Below are 19,470 nucleotides of genomic sequence, written 5' to 3'. Positions count from 1 at the left end.
AATGCAATCACCGAAGTGTCAAACAGAGAAAACTATAAAGCAATTAAGATAAGAACTGTCACTTTTAGGAGAATAAAGAAGAGGGAACAGATCAACAAAATACTTTGAAAGATAGTCGTGATAAAAGCAGCATGCATTGTTTGAATAGACCAGCAACTATCGTACACTATAGCAAGTAATAAAGTAAAGATATCAGTACAGACAGAAAAAAAATAGAAAGCATATCATTACCGACCCAAAATAATTTGATAGAGAATTGGGAAACAGTGCAAAAGGAACAGAAATACCACACAAAAAACAGAAAAGACATTTTTGAGAAATGTCTATGAAAACTCTGTGGAACATAACGAAGATGGTGAATGCATAATAATTTAAGGAAACAGTAAGCAGTTCAAATGTACAGGATATAAAATGGGATGAAGTAAAACCTAGGGAAACTGAAACATTAAGAAAAGCTCCTAAATGGAAAAGCACAGGCCCAGATGCAGTGCCTAACTTCTGCCTGAAAGTATTAACATCTTTACACAAATATTCAGTCCTGAGTAAGAACTACGTATATGACTGCTCTGAACAGACACCAACCTGGTTAACAACTGGAAGAATGATACTCCTCCATAATAATGTTATCTACAAGCTAGCCTAAACATATAGACTACCTTGCCTTCTGACGATGTTTAAACTATATACTGGAACTGATGCTAACAGAGTTTAAAGTCATTTAATAGAAAATTCAATCATGGCAATAGAACAAAAAGTTACCAAAAGAATGTCAAATGGAACAAAGGATAATTTGTTGTTAAATAAAGTCGTAATGGGGAATTGCAAAACTGGGAAGAATCTGTATGGGATGGCAAGAGCACAAAAAAGCACTTTGCAACATCCCGCATTCATGGATAAAGGAGTGCTCACATATGTATAAGATATACCCTACATCAATTAATTACATTACAGTGACCATAAAATAGTAGCAACCCACTTTGCAGCTCACCCATGATAAAGGACAAATTATTATCCCAAGGATAAAAATTCATAGGGGGATATTCAATGCTGACTGTTTGTCACTGCTGATCTTTTGTCTTGCCCTTAACCCATTCAGCTGTTTACCTAGCAGATTATATCATACCCCTGGATTCATGAACAGTCCGTGCAAGAATAGTCTATTCTTGCATGGACTGTTCTGTGTAGGAGTACAGCAGCAGCGCGCCCAACATATTAATGCAGGCACACTGCTGTATTCCTACACCTACATGATCCATGTACAAGTGCAGGGGGCATGTATAAGTCCTGCACAGAAACTTAAACACACCCCCTGCACTCAGAAAGAGCCATACAGCACTTTCAAACAAGGAAGTAGCATAATATTAGAGCTTGGTTCTAATATTATGCATTATTTCAGTGTCCGTGGACACTGAAATGTAAAACTGAGCATGTCAATGTCCGTGAACACTGAAATAAGAAAAAGAAATCAGCACACAATCCCTAAGAAGTAGCCCACACAGTACATGACTGTCCCAGGAATGGCCAGAACCCTGCCCCATATGCCTGTAACCTGCTAATAAATATATGTAATAAATATTTCTATTTATTTTTTTACAATAAAAAAAGAAAGTTTAAGCAGAGTGCAGCGGGTTTGCACTCCACGGCGCTTTGCTCAGCCCAGCTTAAATTATGTCTGAGAGTCAAATAGAACTGTGCAAGAGAAGCCCTCGTTGTTGATGTAGAGTAGTGGCAAGAGCTCCGGTTTATTGTGTAAGACATGCACGGCTTGAATCCCAGCTCTGGCCAATATATTTTATGTGTGGAAGCAGTTGTAAATTAATTTTTATGAACTGGAATGATATTTGCAAGTCGTATACCCCCATTTTATTCTTTTCTTTATTTAAAATTAGTGCGGGTTTAAGCAGATGTAAGTGAAGCTAAGCTGACGTAAGCAGACGGAAGCATCTCTAGTTTCACTTAGCTCCCTGCAAACCTGCCCAAACCCACTTACAACTGCTTAAAAGTGCCATAATCTCTCTCTATCCAGCAGCTCTTCTTCTGGCCAGCAACAAAATAATCAACCATGCTCGGTCTTGAGCCCAGGATGCTATACACCATAGTCACAGCAATTTACCACTAGGCCATCTTAGCAGTAAGATGTTAGGATGTTTTTTACAACATATCATGCAGTACAGTCAGTTTAAAATTGAAAAGACACACTGCGTAGTCAGGAATGATTGTTATCTACAAATACATACATGAAAAAAATATTTACATATACAGAGAGACAGATATGTGTGGAGATATATATATATATATATATATATATATATATATATATATATATAAATATATATATATATATATATATATATATATATGTGTGTGTGTGTGTGTGTGTGTGTATAACAATATACGGATATATTACCAAGAAATACTGATGTGTAGATATGTTTATATTTATATATATATATATATATATATATATATATAGTTATATATATATGTGTGTATGTATGTATAAAAAATATAGATATATATATATATATATATATATATATATATATATATATATGTATATATATATATATATATATATATATATATATATATACGTGTATGCATACATATATATAATATATATATATATATATATATATATATATATACATATATATCTATCTATATATATATATATATATATATATATGTGTGAAATGATTAAAAAGAGGCAACAAAATTACCAAGTGTAACTCTTGTCAAAAGGCAGCAAAATCACAAAAACGAAACAGGAGTTACCAACCACGATGTCCTAAACAAACAGTATGACAAAAATTCAGTCCAATCCCATAAAAGGCTCCAAACAGGCTTTATTTAGGTCCAAGGAAAAATAAGCGCTTTCACGTAGTATACAACTACGCTTCATCAGATTATACTTAAACTAAAAAGAAGCTCACATTATATACAACCCAAGGCGGGAAAATTATTCACTATAGTAACTAAAGCTTTTCTAATTAACAAAAGTAATAATTTTATTAGCATCGTCATTTAGAAAAGGCTGCCGTTCCAGATTTAAAGTGAAACTAACATCGCCATTAAGATTCAGCTCTTATAGACAGTTCACATAAACAACAATGCTGTGAAGCACTTATACTGTAGCATATTAAAAAATATATATACATAAAATTAAAGCCTTATGCTTTAGTATGAATTCAATCATTCACATACTTTGTGGGTCTTTAAAATATATCTCAGTTTCTTTAAGAAACACACATCACAAAATACGGCACACATATAGGTATTAAAAAGATAAATAGTAACAATAAAACCTAGCGCACCATAGATAATGAAGGATCAAGAATTAAAAACAATAAATCCATCGCTGATCTTCTATAGTCACAGATAGAGTGACTAGTTTTCTTTCATTACTATTTAGTTCATTCTTATATTTTGCTATATCTTCAAGGCGTAAATAACGCCGTGACATCACCTGATAAACATAGTGATCATCAGTTAATAAACTAATGAAGTGCGTGGTGCAACAAAAGTAACTTGAACCAATTTTATAATATAGAGGTCTTACTTATGGCAAAAAACTAAAAACTAATGTACTAACTGAACTGGTATGTGTGCACATACTTCTGGAAAGGCACAAGAGTGCAAAGTCTAAGATTCCTGCAGTCTATATTCACGGATATATGCTATAGATCCAAGAAAGAAATTAAGAATGTATATTATGTGTAGCTTGCTAGATCTAGAAGCTAAGCAAGCTTCAAAAAAGGGGAACTATCATCAACCAAATTCTGTGAAGTATAATGTAAAACCTACAACAAAATATATATATAGTCTGTTGAGATGAATGGAAAATATATATATAGATATGTCTGTGACATATCCAGAAAAAAAGGTATGTGAAACAAGTAAGCATGTAATTGAATGCAGTAGGTGGTCTGTAATAATGGAAAATAGGGGGTTGAAAGCATATGCCTCAACAAGACTTGCTGTACTGATGTACTGCTGAACAGCCCTGATGGCCATAGCATGTGGCTCTGTCTGTATTGACTAGTCCAGCTACTGAGATGTCATAGATATTCATTTATTACCTGTGCATGTAACTATGATACACATTTTGTTGTGTAAATATAAAACTATACAGAGCAGAGTACTGCTGCAGATATCTGTGTTGAACTTCATGTTATATACTGAGCTCATACATTCAACTGTCCAGTGTTCTGCACACTGACCATATATGTGCCTCATGTTTGTAATCATTTACGCATAGAGGTGTGTCATGTCAGTCAAATACTTGCCAAATCTGTGTAGACTGGCATTGCAACATCCCCCTTAATTTTCTGCTGGCTGTTCCCATTCGGGATTGCCACATTGTGTGATGCCTGTGCCCTGGCCCAGCAATCAAGAAGCCTCAATCCTCACCACTAACACCAGCTGGGCAAGCTAAAACCTCCAGCACCCTCTCTGTCCAACCAGTGCTTTGTGTTCCTGCCCAAGTAGCTGACACACACACACTCTTTGAGATAAGAATTTATACAACCACACATAAACTCCTGGGGAAGGCTGGCACAGGTTCTACAACTGTGCCCCTTTTACCCAGACTATATGGTAGAAATCACTATCAATACCCAACTAATATTTATCAGCTACTCAAAGGCCCTTAAAAGGGTGTCCAATTATTACTGTGCAATATTATTATCCAAATGGTAAGTGCAACCTAACAGTCAAGACTTATTTGGAATGACTTGGTACAGCATCATTATATACATGCAATGTACTCTTAGAGCTTAAATTATCTCTACAGAAAATAGATACAGTTGAAATGTTTAAAAATATTTAATAATAAATAATAAAAACACAAGACAATGCCTCTTACTACACAGTGCTAGTCAAGAGTTCAGAAATCACAGAAAAATACTTAAAATAATACTGTAGAAAAGTTATGACATCACAGAAAAAACACTTAGTATAATCTTCCTAATTCCTAGCCATATCTAAGAGAAAACACAGTTCTAAATAACTTACATATAGAAACAGGCATTTCTGGTGATGGATGTCCTCATGACAAAATGCTCTGAGCTCTGTGATTCTCTCTCTTTAAATTGATAACACAGAGTTGCTTCATATCACATCATTCTTCACACTTCTCTGGTGTTCCCAGGCTAACAGAAACTATGTTTACATTCTTTACACCTGGTCAGAAACCAGAGCAATAAAGGACATTGATACATGCAAATTCTAGCCATTAAGTCTGGTCTTAAAACAATAGGCAGGATGCCTCCCTCTAGACATGTCAGCTCTGAATTTTAACATCAAAGATAGTCATGAAATGCTTGACTTAGCTTTCTTACAGCAGAGTACACTGTTGTTACATTTTTGCAGTTCAATATCCAATGCAGTCTTTTCACATTTAAGAGAACAAGCCTGTGGCTTACATTAATATTTACAGATGACAGAATTATCTACAGAATTCTGTCTGGCTAGGCTGGCAGCCTTCACCTATCTTCACACACCTACCCCCGGAGAACTCAACCTAGTTTTTCAAGTGACCCTTGAGAAACTTTGAGAGCATTAGGTCTATCTGAGTATACCTTACCCCATTCCCTGTCTTGAGAGCCCATCTACATTGGCATTTCTAATCCCACTGCAGTGCTGCACTGTCATATATATTAGGAATCCTAGGCAACTTGGCATTTTGCTGGTTGGCTGACCTTTTTATGTTAGGGGATTGTGATGTGTCACTACTGTGAATTTTCTTCCATACAGATAAGGCTGGAGTTTCTGCAGTGCCCACACTATGGCTAGACATTACTTTTCTACAGCTGTATAGCATTCCTCCCTGGGTTGAAGCCTATGATGGAGATAAACCACTGGGTGCTATTCACCCTCTGAATAAATCTGGCTAAGTACAGCCCCCACCCCATGGTTTGAAGCATCCACCTGCACAACAAATTATTTGCTGTAATTTGGACTAGCTAACACAGGGGGTCCTCCAAAAACTTCTTTAAGCTTCTGGAATGTCTGCTCACATGCTGTGGTCTACACTACCTTATCTGGCCTGTTCTTGCTTGTCAGGTTTGTGAGGGGAGCAGCTATGGTACTATAACCGGGGACAAACTTTCTGTAGTATCCTGCTGTCCCTAAGAATACCCTAACCTGCTTTTTTGGTAACAGGTGCAGGCCATGCCTGAATTGCTTCTACTTTGGCAGGTCCTGGCCTGATCCTACCACTCCCCACTTTATGTCCCAGGTAGGAGACCTCTGCCATACCCACCTGAATTTGCTCGGCTTAATGATCAACCCTGCCCTCTGTAGTCTGCCTAGCACCTCCATGACATGGTGAAGGTGCTCTTGCCAGGAATGGCTGTATCATATAGGTAAGCAAGGGCAAACCCTCCTGTTTCTGCTAGGATATGATCTACAAACCTCTTGAAAGTTGGTGGGGCATTTATCATCCCAAAGGGCATCTTCGTGAACTCATGCAAGCCAAAAGGAGTCACAAAGGCTGACTTCTCTTTAGCACTGGGAGCCAAGGGCACCTGCCAGTCACCCTTGGTAAGATCAATGGTTGTAAAATACTGAGCCCCACCCAGCTGCTCTAGGGCCTCATCTGTCCTAGGCATAGGGTAAGTATCTGACTCTGTGTGACTATTGAATTTCCTGTAGTCCACATAGAACCTGATGCTGCCATCCTTCTTTGGCACCAACACCACTGGGGAAGCCCAGGGACTGTTGGTCTCTTGAATCACACCTAGTTCCAACATCTCCTGTATCTCCTCCCTCAGAGTCTGTTGGACTACCTCATGCACCCTATAAGGGGCCTGCCAAATAGGTCTTTGGGGTCCTGTATACACCTGGTGCTGCAACAGGTGGGTGCACCCTAGTTTCCCAGTGAACATATCCCAAGACTCCTGTAACACTGCTTGGATTTCTTGAACCTGGGTAGGAGATAGCTGCTGGAACATTGCTACTCTTTCCACTGATGTGTCAGTCCAAGCCTCACTGAAGAGATCAGTCACCAGATCTCCCACAGACTCCTCCTGCAATCCAATGCAAATGCTCAGCACAGGGGCCTCCCTATCATGGTAATGTTTCATCATGTTAACACGGTACAGTTCGTGCCCCTGCCTCCTGCCTAGCAGTTATACCATGTAGTTAACATCACTTAACTTTGTTACCACCTTGTAGAGTCCCTCCCAAGCTGCTTGCAGGTTATTGCGTCTGACAGGAATGAGAAAAATTACCTGCTGCCCTACAGCATACTCTACCTCGAGCATTCCTGTCATACCACAACTTTTTCTGTTGTGGGCTTCTGCCAGGTTCTCCTGGACCAAGCCCATGAGTTCCCTGAGCCTCGTCCTGAGGTTTAGGACATATGCCACAACAAACTCCTTGTGAGGTTCACACTCACCTGCCCACTCATCACGAATTAAATCTAGAGGTCCCCTCACCCTATGCCCATACAGCAACTCAAAGGGTAAAAAACCTGTGGATTCCTGGGGAGTCTCTCTGTAAGAAAACAACAGATGAGGCAAATATTTGCCCCACTCCCTCTTAAACTGGTCTGCAAATTCCTGTAGCATGGACTTGATTGTAGAGTTTAACCTCTCAACAAGACCATTAGTCTGGAGATGTTAGGGGATGGTCTTTCGGTGCTTCACCCCACCATACTTCCACAGACAAGCCAGCGGGTCTGACATGAAATTGGCAACTCTGTCAATCAGTATTTCTTTTGGGAAACCTACCCTGCTGAAAATCTCTAACAAAGCATGGAGGACAGAGCCACTGCCTCAGGGTACCATGTAGCATAATCCACTACCACTAGGATATATTTTTTCCCTGTGGAATTTGAGGTACTCAGAGGCCCCACAATTTCTATAGCTACCCTCTGAAATGGCTCCTCTATCACAGGCAAAGGCATCAAAGGAGCTCTCACCTTATCTCCTGCCTTGCCTACCTTTTGGCACCACTCGCAGGTCCTGCAGTATCCTGTTACATCTCTGGAAATTCCAAGCCAGTAGATGTTCTGCATAATATGTCTCTTGGAACATTTTATGTCCATATGACCTGCAAAGAAAATATCATGGGCTATGGCTAGAAGCGCTAGATGGTAGACTCTAGGCACTATCAACTGCTGCACTCTCTCATCTTCTAGCCCTCCCTCAGGGGTCCACTCTCTATATAGTAATCCTTTGTCCCAGTATACAGAATCCCTCTTCCCTTGAAAATCAGTTGCCTTACTAGCTACCTTCCTCAGGCCTTGCAATGTAGGGTCTGACAGCTGAGCCTGTCTCAACTGTCTCTTTGTAACCCTTCCCATCTCCCCTTCCACAAGAAGTCTGGCATCCTCTGACAGCGGTGCCTCACTGTCAGCCTAGGTACTACTACTCACCTCTACCATTGCAGTCACTTTGTCCAAGGGAACATCAGAACCGACAAGCAGCTGTGCCTCACCTCCAGTCTCGCTGCTACAGAGTAGCTCCCTCCTGAAGTAACCATCTCACCAGTCCTGGCTGCAATTATGCAGTCAGTCTGAGTCTCCCCAGGCTACCAGATCCACATGTTTATCTCCTAGCCTGACTGTGTGTAACTGCAGAAGCACATGGTACTGCCTCATCCAAATCCTTCCCTATCAGGACATCTGCAGAATGGTAGTTTGGTACCCTTGTTGTCTCAAGATATCCTACTATTCGCATTTTGTCTTTCCCACTTACTGACTCTCTCATCTTTTGTTCCCCACCTTGCCTCTGTGGACATCTGTATGCCACATGGCCCCACTGGTTGCATTCAAAACATTTAACCCTAGGCCCTGGACATTTACCTGGACTAGTGGCTTCCCCTGAGACTAGCAGATTCTGCTGGGGCAGTCTGTGCTGTCCACCATGGGTTCCTTTACACCCATGAGCAGTACTGGGTGTCCCTTTTCTGTGTAAGGGTGCCCTGCTTGCTAGGTATAGGTCTCCCTTCTTCCCCAACTCATCTGAATTAGCACATTGTCTATCAGCTAACCAGATCCTCATGTCCTCAGGCAAAGTGCTATGGGCTTGTTCCCTCACCAAAATGTCTACCAGCCCTTCCAAAGTGGTGATCTGACATCCACTCACCCACCTATGAATATAAGTGCTCAGTTCATTAACATATTCACACACACTTTCTTATGCATTGCGTCTATGCTCACAAAACATTTTTCTATAAGTTTCAGGTGTTAGCTTAAAACATTCTAACAAGTGATTTTAACAGCATTATAATCAAAATATTCATAATCAGCAAGTTTAGACAGCACAGTTACAGCTTTACCATGGAGTAAGGGGGTCAGTAACTGTACCCAGAGCCTTTGGTCAACATCATACTGTTCATATACCCTCTCAAACATATGCATGAAACTATCAAAATTACCCCCTCTTTAAACTGTGGAAGAACTTTACTGACCTTTTCTGCTTCTGGGATCAGTTACTCCCTTCCCCATTACCTCTATGATTCTGGCGAAGAGTCAGCATCTGCCTATCATGCTGCCTCTGCCTCTCCTTTTACTCAGCTTCCAGGCATAGACATCTCTCGTTCTCCTCATCCTGCAGATATCTCAGTCTCTCAGCTGCTTTTTTTTTTCCAAATGCCTGGCCTCCAACTCAAGTCTCTTTAGCTCCAGATGGACTTTTAAGTCCTTTGCAGAAAGGTTGAACTGTCCATTCTCTGAGGGTGGTACATCTCCACTGCCAGTCTGATCATCCTCCTGGTTGCTATATTCTGATGCAGCTGTGACCAAAGCTGCAATCATGTCTACCTTTGTCAAGTTTCCACACCAGGCCCCTAGCCTGGCATAATGCAGGCAGCTGGCTCCTTGTCAGCTTTCCATACTCCTCTGCTGACATGCTGCCTGCTCTCGCTGACTAACTAACCTAACAAAAGAAGTAGAACAATTGTGAGCTGAACTCTGAGTATTCACTGCATGGCTGATTTAGAGGACAAAACACCTTCAGTGATCACTGTACACAAGCTACAGGAATTCACTCTACCCACACCACTACAAGCCAATTAGTATTTGCCAGCCAATTAATATGTGGTGTGGATATCCCACCACTGCCAAACAATTAATATGTGATGTCCATGCCCTGGCCCAGCAATCAAGACACCTCAGTCCTCACCACTAACACCAGTGAGGGGCGTCCATATAGGGAAAGGATAATAAATACACACACAGTAAAGTACAATTTCCCTTAAGAGCACACAGAGATCACAGTCAGTCTGGGGCTGGTTTCTCCCTTTCCCTCAAGGTCGCCAATAAGACTCCCCACTGACACAGTTATAGGGTCCAGATCTCAGCCATCTGGGCAAGTTAAAACCTCCAGCAGCCTCTCTGTCCAACCAGTGCTTCATGTCCCTGCCCAGATAGCTGACACACACACACACACACACACACACACACACACACACACACACACACACACACACACACACACACACACACACACACACACACACACACAAACACACACACTTTGAGATAAGAGTTTATAAAACCACACAGACACTCCTGGGGAAGGCTGGCACAGGTTGTCCTGCTGTGCCCCTTTTACCCAGACTATATGGTAGAAATCACTGCCACCACACAGCTAATATTTATCAGCGACTCAAAGTATCTTAAAAAGGTGTCCATTTATTACTATGCAATATTATTATCCAAATGGTAAGTGCAACCTAACAGTCAAGACTTATTTGGAGTGACTTGGTACAGCATCACTATATACATGCAATGTACTCTTAGAGCTTAAATTAGCTCTTCACAAAAACAGCCACAGTTGAAAGGTTTAAAAATATTTAATAATAAATAATAAAAACACAAGACAATACTTCTTACTACACAGTGCTAGTCAAGAGTTCAGATATCACAGATAAATACTTAAAATAATACCGTAGAAAAGTTCTGACACCACAGAAAAAAAAATTAGTCTAATCTTCCTAATTCCTAGCTATTTCCAAGAGAAAACACAGTTCCAAATAACTTACATATAGAAACAGGCAGTGCTGATGATGTTTGATGTCCTCAAAACAAAATTACCTGATCTCTGTGATTCTCTGTCTTTAAATTGATAACACAGAGCTGCTTCACATGACATCATTCTTCACAATTCTCTGGTGTTACCAGGCTAACAGAAACTACATTTACATTCTTTACACCTGGGCAGAAATCAGCGCAATAAAGGACATTTATACATGCAAATTCTAGCCATTAACTCTGGTCTTAAAACAATAGGCAGGATGCCTCCCTCTAGACATATCAACTCCAAATTTTAACATCAAAGACAGCCATGAAATGCTTGACTTAGCTTTCTTACAGCAGAGTACAATGTTGTTATATATTTACAGTTCAATATCCAACGCAGTCTTTTCACATTTAAGAGAACAAGCCTGTGGCTTACATTAATATTTACAGATGACAGAATTATCTACATAAATCTATCTGGCTAGGCTGGTAGCCTTCACCTATCTTCACACAGTGGATCATTTGTTGCCATTTCTGCCTGTCCTCTGAATCTTGCTCTCTCACATCAACCATCTGCATGTCCTCTCTCACCACATCCAGAAACCTTATCTGAGGCATTCGTCTCTTCCTCTTACCTGGAAGCTACATCCTTACCATCCTTTTCACAATATACTCAGCACCCCTCCTCAGCACATGTCCAAACTGATGTAATGTTGCCTCTCCAACACTGTCTTATATCCATCCAACATGGCCTGAGCCTGTCATATAGACATTGCTAAACCTGTGCACCTGTGTCACACCCACTGTAAAACATTTAATTTAATTTAATTTAATTAACATTTGTTGACCGGGAATGTCCGACTAGGTTCCACAGAAGCCTGTTTTCAGCGGAGGCCCGGGGAGAAATGCTCCAGATGCATGCCTTTGGAATGTGGGAGGAAACCGGAGTACCCGGAGGAAACCCACGCGAACACAGGGAGAACATGCAAACTCCACACAGAAGGCACCCCAGCCGAGAATCGAACCAGAGAACCTCTTGCTGTGAGGTGACAATGTTAACCGCTGCACCACTGTGCCGCCCACATGACATCTGTAATTCTGCCATGTGCAGCACTCACCCCTGCCTTTTTGTCAATGCCACTATCTCCAACCCATATAACATAGGTGGTCTTAATACCCTCTTGTAGACCTTACATATCATGTTTATTGGTACTCATCTGTCACATATCACTCCTGGCACTCTTCTCCACCCTGTCCACCCTGCCTGTACTCTCTTCTATGCCTGTCCAACATAGTCCTCATTACTCTGAAATGTTTATCCCAATCATTTGAACACCTCCATCTTTGCCAGCTGTACTCCATGCATCCTCCACATTCTGCTATCCTCCCTCTCATTCACACACACATATTCTGTTCTAGTGCTGCTGACTTTCATTCCTCTTCTCCTTAGAACATATGCCCACCTTTCCAGGGTCTCCAAAAGCTGTTCCCTACTCTTAGTACAGATCACAATGTCATCTGCAAACAACATAGTCAACGGGGACTCCCATATGATCTTGTCTGTCAACCTGTCCATCACCATTGCAAACCAGAAAGGGCTCACAGCTGATCCCTGATGTCATCCCACCTCCATCATAAACACATCTGTCAATCCCAATGCAGAACTCAATGCTGTCACACCACCCTTGTACATATCCTGTACCACTCTTACATATATCTCTTGCACTCATGACTTCATCATACAATACCACAACTCCTGTCTAGGCACCTTCTCACATGCTTTCTGTATGTCCAGAAAGACACAGAGCAACTCCTGACCTTCTCTGTATTCATCCATTGACAGTCTCAGAGCAAACAGCACATCAATAGTGCCCTTTCCACACATGACACCATACTGCTGACCAGTACTGCTCATCTCCCTGTGTAACCTAGCTTCCACTACTCTTACCCATAACTTCATGCTGTGACTGGTCACTGTTATCTCTCTGTAGTTATCACAGCTCTGCACATCAACCTCATTTCTAACACAGTACTGAAGCATTTTCTCTCCACTCCTCATGCAACCTCACACTTCCCAAGATATCAGTAAACAGTCTGGCTAACACACCACTGCCATTTCCCCTAAATAACCCCATGCTGCCAAAGGTGTGTAATGTGGACCAATAGGCTTGCCAGTATTGATCCCCTTCATAGCTATCCTTACATCAGATCTATATTGGAACACCAAAATTTTAATAGTTCGAATCACTAAAGGTAGACCCTTTATGATTGAACTATTAAAAAAAATCAAATGTTCCTAAAAAAAGTATAAAAAAAAAGAAAGAAAAACTAAAGGGTGTAGGGCCCCGTTTAGCACCCCCACTACTTAATTATACCAACTCTGAGATCATGCTACAGTGTAGGAAAGGAAAATTGTCCCTTTCTGCACCGTACTCTGTTCAAGTGCGATCTCAGAGTTGGTATAACTAATCAGAGGGCTGCTTAAAGCTGCGCAGAGACTTTTTCTTGTTCATTTTTTTTTCGAAGTTACGGAACTTCAATCATATGGAGTCGACCATATAGTATTCGAAGTTCCGTAACTTCGAGTTTGTAATAGGTAACCCCTTACATCCTCCTTGTTAAGCCATTGCACTTCCTGATTCACCATGCCTACATCATCCAACCTTCTCTGTCTCATTCTCTTCATTCATCAGCATCTCAAAGTACACTGTCCATGTGCTCAACACACTCTCCTAGCTTGTGAGTACATATACCTCATCATCCTTTATCACCCTTATCTGCTGCACATCTTTCCTAGCTCAGTGCATCTGTCCAACAAATTGGTACAATTCCTTTCATCCCTCCTTAGTATCCAACCTTTCATTGAACTCTTCATATGCCCATCCTCAGCCTTTGCCATGCACATCATCTCCTCATACTTCTGCCTACTTTCCTCATCTCTATGACAATCCCACTCCTTCTTCACCAACCTCTGTCTTTGTTTACTGTCTAGTACTTCCTCAGTCCACCAACAGGTGTCCTTGTACTGCTTCTTCCATCCACGTCACACCAAGCACCTGTCTAGCTGTCTCCCTTACCAGCTCTGCTGTACTTAACCAGATATTTGTTAGATTGTCACTGCCACCCATTGCCTGTCTCAACTCTTCCCTGACCTCCAACTCACAAGCACACTTTTCCAATTCACATCATTTGATCCCTGGTGCTGCCCCCACACTCCTCTTCATCTCAATCACCAACATAATCTCACATACCAACATTTCCTACTGCCTAAATACACTTTCCACTGGCACCACTTTACAGTCTCCAATCTTCTTAATACTGGCCCTCTTACATTGGATATATTCCACCTGTGTGCATCTTACTCCACTCTTGTATATCACCCTATGCTCCTCCCTTGTGTTATAGTGCATATTCACTCAGCCATGTACAACCTTTTTGCAAAATTACCATCTCACTGTGTCCACTCCTTTTAACACTGTACATACCCATCAATTCCCCATCCACTCTCTTCTCTTCACTAACATGCCTGTTGATATCTGCTGCAATGACCAATCTGTCACCCTTGGGTTCAGTCATCAACACATCATCCAACTGATGTCACATTTCTCTTTCTCATCCATCGTACAATCAACTTGCATAGCATATTCACTAACAACAGTCATCATTACACCATCAGCTTACAGCTTCAGAAACATCACTCTATCAGACACTTATGTCATCATCCAAAAACACTCTGGGCATACTGTTCCTTCAGCAGAAGCCCTAGCCTCTTCCACCTCCAGTCCACGCCTTGATAGCACAGTTGTGACCTGCTTACCATACACCCAGCCATAATCCCCTTCTATGTGGTCTCTTGCACACACACAATATATCAGCCATCCCCTGGCCATCATATCAGCTAGCCTGGTCCCTATACCACTCATACTACCAACATTAGCAATTCTTACCCACAATACCACCCTCTTAGCCTTTCCCCCTCTTCCTGCCAAATGACTGTTGGACATCCTCCAGGGGATGCCTAGCAGTACAAAGGCTATTGTGCTATTGAATGACTCAAGTATGTTACAGCAATATTGACACACTGTCAATGATTTTATCCCATTGCACCTACATATGCATGGCATCCTGCAGATGTACTGCTGTAACAGGTTGAGAGGGATGACTGCACAGCAGGAGTGTGAATTTAGTGTGCCATACTGACATAGAACAGACATGTATGTGAGGTATTAGCTATGCACATGTCAGTATGAGTAGGTGTATGTGTCCACTTCATGAAAACAGACATGGGATGCAAAATGTCAGTTAAAACAGCTGTACATGTTGTACATGTGTAATCTTAGTTACTGTGCACCCAAAAAAGTGACATTTCTACAGCTACTGGTTGTTGCATTGCCCTGCCACAGCCATGGTTAGTAGAGTAAGCATGATTATCATTACTAAATTGGAGAGGTGTCCAACTGTATATGACTTTGTGGCCATGCCCACTACAAACAACAGACTGAACACATGCATGGCTGTATAGACTCAGCAATGCCTTACTTGTCATACCTAGCTCCACCAATGTACAGTAATCCCCTTTGCCGGACAGCAGCATTACACAAATCACAGACTTGGTCCCTGTAGTGGCTGTACAGGGCAAAGTAGGGGCAGGAACCAACCTGGCATCAAGTCAGCTATTGTCTGAACAAGCATATAAGGTCACAGGTGGATTACTGTAAGGCCAATTATGATTACAAATTAGAGACATCAACCAGGGACAATCACAAGGCGATCTACCCATATGTCTGCAATCTTGAAGGCAACATACCAATCCAACCTGTAGTGGTGGCCAATCAGATCACATACAGCTACACAACATAGCTACAGGCAACCTGATGCAGATAGGGTTAGGGCAAACATCCCCCCTGGTTCAGCATCACTATAGGTGAATATGTACTGCACCCACACCCCTCCCCTCATCATCAGTGAGCAGGTACATATTGCCTACTGAAAGACAACAAATGTAAGTATCCATGGGACATCATATCATCCCTGTCTGCATTCTACATGAACTCAGGCATGTGCTCCCAGCTGCATTACACACTGTAGTTAGACCATGCTGCAGCACCATCAACACACCATCCACATGGAATATGGCTAATGTCATCCATTTACACAGACCCAAATGAGGAATGACGGTTTATGTAAACAACTTGCCCTTACTGTGGGCAGTATGACTCATCAGGACCAGGAGTGCAATGCAAGCTGATACTTTGCTGATTGATTACAGGGGTAAGTTGTGGTTGTGAGTGTTTGCTACTGGAATGGTTGTGAGTGTTGGCTACTGGTAACCAAGGTACATGTGCTGGTACTGGACATACTGTTGCCAAATGTATGGGGTCCTGAGATGTGTTTCCCTGTTAGTGTCTACCAGGTGCAATGTCACATCACTGGTGGAAGACCTTTTCACCAGCGGACTGCAACCTGATAATGGAAGCCATAATACAGAACCACACAGTGCTGTTGGGCTGAAGCCAGCAACATCTTCAGGAGAGGACCACCCTGTGGAATGACCCTGTCCACAGGGTAAATTAGGTGGACCTGTACACACATACATATGAACAGGTGCAGCATCATGCCAACAAACTCATATGCCGTGCCTGGCAAAAAGCTGCTGCCGTGGCCTGGGACCCCACAACCACAGGTGGGAGACCAGCCATGCAACCTCCACTGACACCAAATGAGAAGCTCCTTGCCAAGCTTGAGACACTCATCACAGTACAACACCAGGGTACAAAACCCCATTTGCTGGAGGTGGGTGACACCCACGCAAGTATGCAGGTAAGGTCCGAGTGGGGATTAGTAGACCACTGTATGAGACATAGTAGTATCTGTACAGTATCTACATGATTGTGCCAGGTATGATTGCAGTTGTGGATGGGGATTTCTAATGCACAGAATTGCAAATCTATGGTGAAGGACAGAAAATTTTGTAGTATTGGATGTTGTACTGTAAATATGCAGACATGCTGCATCCATCCTTTTCCAAGGGCTCATTTGAGTCTGCTGACAATACCTCTCTCCCACAACTACATAGGTCACTCTGGTCTGCATATGGGGCAGCAGCCTGAAGCTAGTGAGTATGGAATTGTTCAGTTGTGCTTTAGCAATACCCCAGGCATGTGGAGGGCATGCAAGTTACCATGCACACAACTATGACCAATACCCATATTGCTTTATGTGCATATTCACTTGTGGTGGGGTTAATTGTATCACATAACAGTAGTCATCACAGGGGCCAATCTGAAGAGAATGTAACATTCCTGTAGCATACCTCACAACCTGTCAGTGCAAGACATCTGGACAGACATCAACAAAATGTATTGGACAAACTGACTAAGGTAGGGACATGTGTGAAACATTATTGCTATACAGTGGATATGAAATATATACCCACACCTTTTAAGATGCCATTTGTTTCTGATATATACTGATTGAGACCACAATATGTCAGTCCACACCTTTCCCAACAGTTAATGTGACCCATGACATGAACAGTTCACTTGTAAAACCAAGCAGCTGGACTCATGTATTGCACCTACAAGCCTGGACAAGTGTGAGATGCACTTATATAGCCAAACTGGAAGCAAAGCTTTCTTCACCCAAGACTGGACTAGACAGTCAAGAGGAGTAGGTAAACACTTGCACCACACTGCACTCATCACATAGTCCCTCAAAACCTACACCATCAAAACACACACATAGAAACAAAAAAACACACCTACATTCACAAAGGCTCTCAATAAAAATCTACCCAAGCAACAGGGACCTCCAAAGCAGAAATGCAAGCAACCTCCACCCACCAACACAACCCAAATGACACATAGCCCACAAACTCAGTGTGAAACTCAACCACAGCCCATAAGGTATAACAATGTACCTAACGCTCTAGTCATAGGTGACTCTATAGTAAGCCACACTGATGTTCTACTCACCAGGATAAACAAGAAGAAAGTTACTGTCAGCTGCCTGTCAGGTGCCAGGATCTGCCACATAATGCACTCACTCAGGTCACTCCACAACAAGTAAAACTATGACTCTGTCATTGTCCATGTTGGCGTGAATGACCTGAGATGTACCTCCCTAGACTACATGAAAAGAGACATGGAGGACCTGTCCAATCTTGTAGCCCAAGGCAGGTATGACCCTAGCCCTGAGTAGCATCCTGCCATCACACAGAATGATACCACAGTACTAGGACAAAATGATTGACTTCAACAATTGGCTAAGCTTCTGGTGTCATTCTAAGCAGATCCAGTATCTGTCTGCCTGGGATGACGTGATTGACAAACCACAATGATTTGCCAGAGATGGCCTGCATCTGTCACCCTTGAGATTCTAGATATTGGCTAAGGCTGTTGCCACCCCTATAGTCCCTTTTTTAGGCAAGGTTCAAATGACAAATTCACCACCATAACAGGTACAAGCAAGCAAAATATGAGGGTAATGCTACCCAATGCTAGAAGTCTAAACCTCAAAATTCACTCACTCGAGGCACTCCTTAAAATGGAGAACACTGACATCTGTGCAATGACAGAGACCTGGTTCAAGGCTCTAGAGAGCACCCCTGCATTACCAGGCTATAATTCATACCACACCTTTCGGCCACCAAACCTGGACCGAAACACTAAATGCGGAGGCGTGTCCATACTAATTAATGATATCCACATCTCCAGGCTAGTTGCTCAGCATAATGCATCCGAGATCATCCAAGTGCAACTAACTCTGGGCAAGACAACAATCAAAATTGTAGCTTGCTACAGATCCCCCACCATGCCCCGGGATTCCCACTCCTCATTTCTTGATACACTGGAAAATATTAGGGTACAACCTAACATGCTAATAATGGGCGATTTCAACTACCACAACATTAACTGGGAAAACTACTCAGGTACCAACTCTTGTGCTCAATATTTTCTGGAATTCATCAATTCCAATGCTTGGATCAACTTATCCACACCACCACCAGAGGCAGCAATATCCTAGACCTGGTCTTTACCAACATGGGCAACCAGTGTTCCACACCAGACATCATTTCCTCATTGGTCAGATCCAACCACAAGCTAATCACCCTAGACATCCACATCCCAACCCCACATCCCATTAGGGAAACCACGGTAAAAAATTTCTCCAAAGCCAACTTCACGCTTCTTAAGACAGAAGTGGCAAACTTCACAACACCAATACTGATGGACAATAGAGGTAAGACTGATGAATCCTATACAATGCACTTTATAAGCACTTACATGAGTGCATGGATCATGCAATCCCTAACAGAACCAAGATGCTATCCTCCAAAAAAAGGAAGCCAATCTGGTGGTCCCCTGCCATAAACAAACTCTACAACAGAAGAAAGAAACTGTTTAAAAAAAGAGTAAAATCCCATGATTGGAGGAACTTCCTGGTCAGACTCAGTAAGAAGCTGAGATCCCTCATAAAAGCCTCCAAACCTTGTTATG

The sequence above is a fragment of the Protopterus annectens genome, chromosome 1.part1 (genome assembly GCF_019279795.1).
Source record: "Protopterus annectens isolate FY-2018-M chromosome 1.part1, PAN1.0, whole genome shotgun sequence".
NCBI classification, from domain to species: Eukaryota; Metazoa; Chordata; order Ceratodontiformes; family Protopteridae; genus Protopterus; species Protopterus annectens.
This window is presented reverse-complemented; position numbering follows the sequence as displayed.